Raw genomic sequence first — 9133 nt, forward strand, 5'->3', positions numbered from 1 at the left:
CTGCCTTCAGATGTCTTCTAAATGTCATATAGTTGTTTAATTCTTTGACATCTGATGGGAGGGCGTTCCACTGGGCGGGCGCCACTACCAAGAAGGCCCTCACTTTAAAAAGTGAGTTTCATACTGTCAGGGAACTGACATCGGAGCCAGAGGCAGAGGCAAGGCTCTCAAGCGATGCTGGAGAAGGGCCCAGCAGGGAGAGAGGCTGGGGAAGGAAATCAGCGTAACACCAGGGATAAAGGGGGACAGAGGGGGGAATTGGCGAGGGGGCTCCAAGACTCCTTGCCGGAGACCAGCGGGGAGAGCACGGGTCCTCCACTTCCGCGCAGGGAGAGTAGGAGGAGACTTGGGGTCAAACAGCTTTTATGCTGGAAAAGGTTTAAGAAACGCCTACTGACGGATTCTGCTAGCGACTGAGGCAGCCACGAAGTGAAGGGCTGTCCAGACAGAAAGGGTTTAACAAGGCAACATAGCCAGGAGTGGCGGCAACTTACGCACGAGCAACCCCTATATTCATTACACATACCTGAGTAAGTACTTGAACTCAGCTCTCCTTACACCCAGGTCCAACACTAAGGGATTATACCTCATGGTTCTCATCATCATGCAAGAAGGAAGAGTGCTGTGTTTGATAATGCCATCCCTGAGGTGTGCCTTTGAAAACTCATGATTAATAATCTGTGGCGTAACTTCAGTAACTTAGCAAACTTTGAATGGGAGCAGCAAGGCTAGTGGCCATCTTTGCCAGAATGTCCCAACCCAAAGCAACCACATTAATTTTTTTTACCAAAAACTTGGGTCTCGTAGCCAGGTGTTTATAAGCCATTGCTGTGAAGGAAATCCGCCAGGGGTAAGGAATTTGAAATGACATAACCTTGGTTTTCCTGTCCTACGGAGTTTTCCAGTTTGATTTGGAAACAGGACATACGGTCTTACTCTTGGGGTTTGTCTTTTTAAAAAATAATAAAAAAAACAACAATAGGTAATTTTCACTCTCTTCTGTTTGCTTTGCTGGGTTGAAGAATATCGAGCATAAACTTGTCTCTGTGGGATTCCTGCGCTCTTGACATGATTTACCCCATAGGCATTGAAAGGCTCACTTTCATTGCTAACCTCACCGGGGCAATCACTAATTATTAAAATCATGCTTGTGGGATGCATACTCTTACCTAGCTGTTGGAAAAAACTAGTTAAAATTCTATAGGTCCCTGCAGAGAAAGTGCTTAATCAATTGGAGCTTGTTGACATAACCGCTGTTGAGATTCTGGAGAAGCTATAACATTTCTCTCTCTTTCTCTTACATTCCATTGGTTGATTTAGTTGCTCAGCTTTTAAATCATTCACTGCAACTGGTCCCATATGTCCAAAATGGGCTTTGAACTTGTGTTCCTCTAACAGCCTCCTCCCCATGACTACTTGGCAAACTGCTTTTATTTATGTATGCATTTATTGGTTTTATATGTTGCCTGGGTTCAGTTCATCTTACTTCTTCTTCCTAAAATCATTTTTATTTGATTTTACAAATACAGTGGTAGCTCGGGTTACATACACTTCAGGTTACAGACGCTTCAGGTTACAGACTCTGCTAACCCAGAAATAGTACCTCGGGTTAAGAACTTTGCTTCAGGGTGAGAACAGAAATCGTGCTCTGGCGGCGCAGCGGCAGCAGGAGGCCCCATTAGCTAAAGTGGTGCTTCAGGTTAAGAACAGTTTCAGGTTAAGAACAGACCTCCAGAACGAAGTAAGTTCTTAATCCGAGGTACCACTGTACAGAGTTATAAAAATCCAGCTATACATATATATATCCATTTACAGAGATTCGTCCGAATCGCAAGACTTTCCCCCACCCCCTCCATGGGGTCCCATTTTAAACATTTACAACTGCATATTCTTCCACACTCTAACTTTGATATCAGTCCATATTATCCATGGTATTTATTACACTACAAGTGAAATCTAAATCCTGCCAATGTTTCCATCTGCTTACAGTGGTCTCCTAAATAACTTATAAAATTTTCCCATTCTTTCATTCTTTCTTGGTTCCTGAGTTTTCCAGTCAGCTTTGCCATTTTGGCATAGTCCATCGGCTTGGTTTGCCATTCCTCTCTGGTAGGGACCTTGTCAGTGTGGTGTAGTGGTTAAGAGCGGTAGACTCGTAATCTGGTGAACCGAGTTCGCGTCTCTGCTCCTCCACATGCAGCTGCTGAGTGACCTTGGGCTAGTCACACTTCTCTGAAGTCTCTCAGCCCCACTCACCTCACAGAGTGTTTGTTGTGGGGAAGGAAGGGAAAGGAGAATGTTAGCCGCTTTGAGACTCCTCAAAGGGTAGTGATAAAGCGGGATATCAAATCCAAACTCCTCTTCTCCTTCTCCTCCTCCTCCTCCTCCTCTTCCTCCTCCTCCTCCTCCTCCTCTTCGTCTTCTTTCCATCTCTGGGCTAGTAACATCCATGCGGCTGTTGTTCCATACATAAAAAGTCTTTTCTGCTCCTTTGGAATGTTGGTACCTGTAATTCCTAATAAAAAAGCTTCTGTTTTTTTTTAAACAAAGTTTATTTTAAACATTTTTTTTCATTTCATTATATATCATCTCCCAGAGAGCTTTTATTACCTTACAAGTCCACCACATATGATAATCGGTACCTCAAATACCACCAGTGGGTTGCGTGCATCTTACAATCATTTTTCCAAACACAAATATTTCTGATCACAGTTTAAGCAATTGGCAGTGAAATCTTATGCCCGTCTCTTCAGAAGGAAGTCCCACTGAGTTCAATAGGGCTTACTCTCAGGTAAGTAGTTTAATTCTCCCCGTACCTTCTCCTATCAATGAAAACAAAAAAAGACAGAGGAGAAGAAGAAGCATCCACTGTGGATGTTTGCTAGACAAAATCTTTGGTGGCTCCTAGAGAGCCAGTGTGGTGTAGTGGTTAAGAGCGGTAGTCTCATAATCTGGGGAACCGGGTTTGCGTCTCCGCTCCTCCACATGCAGCTGCTGGGTGACCTTGGGCCAGTCACACTTCTTTGAAGTCTCTCAGCCCCACTCACCTCACAGAGTGTTTGTTGTGGGGGAGGAAGGGAAAGGAGAATGTTAGCCGCTTTGAGACTCCTGAAGGGGAGTGAAAGGCGGGATATCAAATCCAAACTCTTCTTCTTCTTCTTCTTCCTATGAGAAAGTCATAGGAGAGGAATGCCTACCTTTGCCTTCAATAATAATAATAATAATAATAATTTATTATTTGTACCCCGCCCATCTGGCTGGGTTTCCCCAGCCACTCTGGGCGGCTTCCACAGAAACCAAAAAAACATTAAAATATCATACATTAAAAGCTTCCCTGAATAGGGCCGCCTTAAGATGTTTTCTGAATGTCAGGTAGTTTTCCATCACCTTGACATCCGATGGGAGGGCATTCCACAGGGCGGGCGCCACCACCGAAAAGGCCCTCTGCCTGGTTCCCTGTAGCTTCGCTTCTCGCAATGAGGGAACCGCCAGAAGGCCCTCGGCGCTGGACTTCAGCGTCCGGGCAGAACGATGGGGGTGGAGACGCTCCTTCAGGTATACTGGGCCGAAGCCGTTTAGGGCTTTAAAGGTCAACACCAACACTTTGAATTGTGCTCGGAAACGTACTGGGAGCCAATGTAGGTCTTTCAAGACCGGTGTTATGTGGTCTCGGCGGCCGCCCCCAGTCACCAGTCTAGCTGCCGCATTCTGGATTAGTTGTAGTTTCCGAGTCACCTTCAAAGGTAGCCCCACGTAGAGCGCATTGCAGTAGTCCAAGCGGGAGATAACTAGAGCATGCACCACTCTGGCCAGACAGTCAGCGGGCAGGTAGGGTCTCAGCCTGCGTACCAGGTGGAGTTGGTAGACAGCTGCCCTGGATACAGAATTGACCTGTGCCTCCATGGACAGCTGTGAGTCCAAAATGACTCCCAGGCTACGCACCTGGTCCTTCAGGGGCACAGTTACCCCATTCAGGACCAGGGAGTCCTCCACACCAGCCCGCCCCCTGTCCCCCAAAAACAGTACTTCTGTCTTGTCAGGATTCAACTTCAATCCATTAGCCGCCATCCATCCTCCAACCGCCTCCAGGCACTCACACAGGACCTTCACCGCCTTCACTGGTTCTGATTTGAAAGAAAGGTAGAGCTGGGTATCATCTGCATATTGATGGACACCCAGTCCAAACCCCCTGATGATCTCTCCCAGCGGCTTCATATAGATGTTAAAAAGCATGGGGGAGAGGACGGAACCCTGAGGCACCCCACAAGTGAGGGCCCAAGGGTCTGAACACTCATCCCCCACCACCACTTTCTGAACACGGCCCAGGAGAAAGGAGCGAAACCACTGTATAACAGTGCCCCCAGCTCCCAACCCCTCTAGACGGTCCAGAAGGATGTTATGGTCGATTGTATCAAAGGCCGCTGAGAGATCCAGCAGAACTAGGAAACAACTCTCACCTTTGTCCCTAGCTCGCCGGAGATCATCAACCAGTGCGACCAAGGCAGTTTCAGTCCCATGATGAGGCCTGAACCCTGATTGGAAGGGATCCAAATGGTCCGCATCCTCCAGGCGTGCCTGGAGTTGTTCAGCAACCACACGCTCAATCACCTTGCCCAAGAATGGAAGATTTGAGACTGGGCGATAGTTGGCCATACTGGCCGGGTCTAAAGATGGTTTTTTAAGAAGCGGTTTAATGACCGCCTCTTTCAGCGGATCTGGGAATGTTCCCTCACAGAGGGAAGCATTCACCACCCCGCAGAGCCCATCGCCCAGCCCTTCCCGGCTAGCTTTTATAAGCCAGGATGGGCAAGGATCAAGGAGACAGGTGGTTGGTTTCACTCGTCCAAGCAGCCTGTCCACATCCTCGGGGGTAACGGATTGAAATTGATTCCATGCAACTTGACCAGACAGGGCTCTATCACTCTCCCGCCCCAGCCCTGCTCCCACGGTGGTGTCTAGCTCCTTCCGAATATGAGTGATTTTATCTGCAAAAAACGTTGCAAAATCGTTGCAGGAGATCTTGGGGTCTTTACAAGGCCCCGATGGTAAAGGTGGTTCCGTTAAGTTGCGGACCACCTGAAAGAGTCTCCTGCTACTATTTTCTGCAGATGCAATAGAGGCGGTGAAGAAAGTCTTCTTCGCCGTCACTATCGCCACTTGGTAGGCTCGACGTTGAGCTCTAACCTGTGTCCGGTCAGATTCGGAGTGAGTTTTCTGCCACCGACGCTCTAGCCGTCTCAGCGATTGTTTCATCGCCCTCAGCTCCGAAGAAAACCACGGGGCTGTCCGGGCTCCATGCAATCGGAGAGGGCGCTTCGGAGCCAGACAGTCGATAGCCCTGGTTAACTCCGCATTCCAGCGGGCCACCAGGGAGTCAGCTGAAAGGCCATCAACATGGGATAAAGCATCCCCTACCACTCTCTGGAAACCATTTGGATCCATTAAGTGGCGGGGGCGGACCATCCGAATTGGTCCCACCTCCCTGCAGAGGGGAAGGGTCGCGGAGAAGTCCAGTTGCACCAGGAAGTGATCTGACCATGGCACTTCTTTGGTTTCATTTTTACTTAGTGTCAGATCACCCACGTCGCTAGAGGTGAATACCAGGTCTAAGGCATGTCCATGACTATGAGTTGGGCCCAACTTATTCAGGGACAGCCCCATGGAGGCCATGCTTTCCACGAAGTCCCGAGCGGCCCCTTGTAAGGTCGTGTCGGCGTGGATGTTAAAATCCCCCAGGACAACCAAACTAGGTGTCTCCAGGAGAACCAACAGGACCAACAGAGACAGTTAGTGTCCCATTCAGCACTGTGTGTGGTAAGGATGGAGGATAAATTCAGCCCAAAGCTTCCTCATTTATGCTTCCCAAAACAATACAGGAAACAAAGCCATCCTTTGACATTTTCACTTCTCCGAATTCTGCGGTGCAATTCTCTAGCTGAGCGATGTGTACAAAAATGCACATACTAGGGCAAAATGTGCACACAGATGCATAAAATGGTGACAATAGCACACAGCATGTATTAGGGAAAACTGCTTTGCAAAAACGTGAGTTTTGGGGGAAATTGCATACAAAAGTTTGTGTATATCATGGGAAATTCGCACTAAAATGCTGGTGAATGTTCATGTGAATTTTTTAAAAAAACATAAACTGCTATGGAAATGGAGGAAATGGAGAACCCAACTTACAGGTCCTCACTCCTGTGTGAGTCAAGTGACTCATGCAAGATCATGAGCCCCCATAAAGCACTTTTTTCAGGCAGAACACCCCAAAACATGTGCTTTTGCACACCATGCCTGAAAAAAGTGCAGCCTGAAATTGCACGAGTTTGCAGCGGCCATTTTGGTCTGTGTCATCTTGTGAGAGAGAGAGAGAAAAGAATGCCACTTTTTTCTATGCGAGTTTACTGGGACTTACTCCTTGGTAAGTGGGTACAGGATTGCAGCCTTAGTATTATTACTTGTATCCTAGGCCTCAGAGATACATGGGATTCCTTCCACCCAAGACATCACCCATCTTGGTACTGGCTGGGTCAAAATCTGCAAAACTGGCACTACAATAGTTACCTTCAGACCTTTCTTCAGGCCTCTATTCATTCTTAAATCTTGGTTCAAGTCAGAACATCCAGTACTGAAACTTTTATGCAACATCGTCTTATAAAGATTCTTTTTATTCCAGCCAGACACTAGATCCCAGGAGAAACTAGAGAGATTCCTATTTTCAGCGTGGCTTACAATTACTTTCCATCATGTTGGGTTCGCAACAAAAATGTACCTAGTGTCAGCTGGGGTTATTTCGGCAGGAAATGACCTTCCCATCTGGATTTTGGACACAGGTTGCATGCTAGAATCCATTTCTGGTTTGCAGTTCTCCCATGTTTGCATCAGAATGACACGTATTATGCTGTTTCAAATGTAAAACTAGCATGCTTCTCTCAAATTTGGAATGTGCATAACATGCAAATATTCGCCAAGGCATTTCCAGTTTAGGAGCTTGTGTCAGTCGCAAATCCCAGCCAATTGCTTCTGCTGGTTGTCCAGCCAAGTGCCAGACCACCAAGGAGCATGTTTTCTGGAAATTGCCCTGAATGTAGGTGGCCATTTTCCCTCTGAGTCAGCATGGAGTCCCAAACCTAGAATTGTGTTGGGAGGTCACAGCTTCAGAAGGTGGCAGTCTTCAAAGGAACAAAAATGCAATGCAGACATCACTTGTGGCCAGTTGCAGTTCTTCAGGATTAGGGTAGCTGGCCCTGGGGTCCTGACCATAATCCAACTTTAGTGTCTATGCTCTGACTTGGTAATTTACAACAACACCATTGTTCCACATACAGTGGTAGCTCGGGTTAAGTACTTAATTCGTTCCAGAGGTCCGTACTAACCTGAAACTGTTCTTAACCTGAAGCACCACTTTAGCTAATGGGGCCTCCTGCTGCCACGCCGCTGGAGCACAATTTCTGTTCTCATCCTGAAGCAAAGTTCTTAACCTGAAGCACTATTTCTGGGTTAGCGGAGTCTGTAACCTGAAGCGTATGTAACCTGAAGCGTATGTAACCTGAGGTACCACTGTATATGAAGTATTCAATCTTCATTGACTGCTTTTAGAGCTGTCTGCAAATGACCTATCAAATTTTTTCCACCTTCTTAATGGGCAGCAGTGGCGTAGCGTGGGGGGTGCAGGGGGGGCCGGCCGCACCGGGCGCAACATCTGGGGGTTAGGGTTAGGGGGCGCAAATCCACGGGTTAGGGGGCGCAAATTACTTGCCTTGCCCCGGGTGCTGACAACCCACGCTACGCCACTGATGGGCAGAAAAAAGGGAACATTTCACCAACTTTCTCCTGGAGAAGGAAATGTTCTCCAACAGTTTCTCAACGTTGAGGATCCCAGCATAGCTTCCTTCTTTTTTTTAACCTAGGTTGTATTTTTTCCCCCTTGCTGCTGCTGGAACTGTGTTGGCAACTGAGCCACCATTTTGTTTCATCCACAATGCCGCAACCTAGTGTCATTTTGGGCATTGTGAAAATTTGAAATGCATTTTGGAGGTTGGAGAAACATCCAAAGTATTTCAGTGGAGGAACTGTTTTGAGGCTACTGAAATTTCTCAGGAAAGGGGTTACTTATCAAAAGGAAGTACTTCTTCACAGCCTGCCCAATTAATCTACAGATGTCCCCTTGCCAAAGGATTTGGTGATGGAAGCTTGTTCAGATGGACTTAAAGGAGGATTAGACAAATTCACAGAAGAAGAAGAAGAAGAAGAAGAAGAAGAAGAAGAAGAAGAAGAAGAAGAAGAAGAAGAAGAGTAGTAGTAGTAGTAGTAGTAGTAGTAGTTTGGATTTGATATCCCGCTTTATCACTACCTGTAGGAGTCTCAAAGTGGCTAACATTCTCCTTTCCCTTCCTCCTCCACAACAAACACTCTGTGAGGTGAGTGAGGCTGAGAGACTTCAGAGAAGTGTGACTGGCCCAAGGTCACCCAGCAGCTGCATGTGGAGGAGCGGGGAATCGAACCCAGTTCACCAGATTACGAGTCCACTGCTCTTAACCACTATACCACACTGATAGTTATTAGTTATGACAGCTCTATGCAACCTCAAGGTTCAGAAATAGTTTGCCAATGAATAATATTTACTGGGGAGCAACTCAGGATGATATTGTTGCCCTTATGTCCTGCTTGTGGGTTTCCCATAGGCATCTGATTGGACAGTGTGGAAAACAGGATGTTCAATGAGATCAAGGGTGAGGAGCCTATGGTCTTCCAGATGCTGTTGGACACCAATTCCCATCAGCTCCAGCCAATATGGGATGATGGAACTTGTAGTCTTGCATCACCAGACAGGTCTCATATGCCAAGTGCATTGAAGACTTTTAAAAGTGCCATCTAAACGCTAAATAAAATATGCTGTTAACTGTTGATTGAGAAAATAGTACAGATGTCTATTTTAATGCAACGTATGCTTATTTGCAGCAGCTCCATGCAGAAATAACATCACAGGTGAAGTGGCCCTTTGGATGTCAGACTTATTTCTAATTCACATTCAAATGACTTCACTCTGTTTGTAGAGAGCATTACAGGAGGAAATAGAGAAATTCTCACTCCACCCCTTTGCAATTTCTGCCTCCCCCCGCCAAAAGAAAAA

Source organism: Podarcis vaucheri (genome assembly GCF_965113315.1).
Source record: "Podarcis vaucheri genome assembly, chromosome: 9".
NCBI classification, from domain to species: Eukaryota; Metazoa; Chordata; class Lepidosauria; order Squamata; family Lacertidae; genus Podarcis; species Podarcis vaucheri.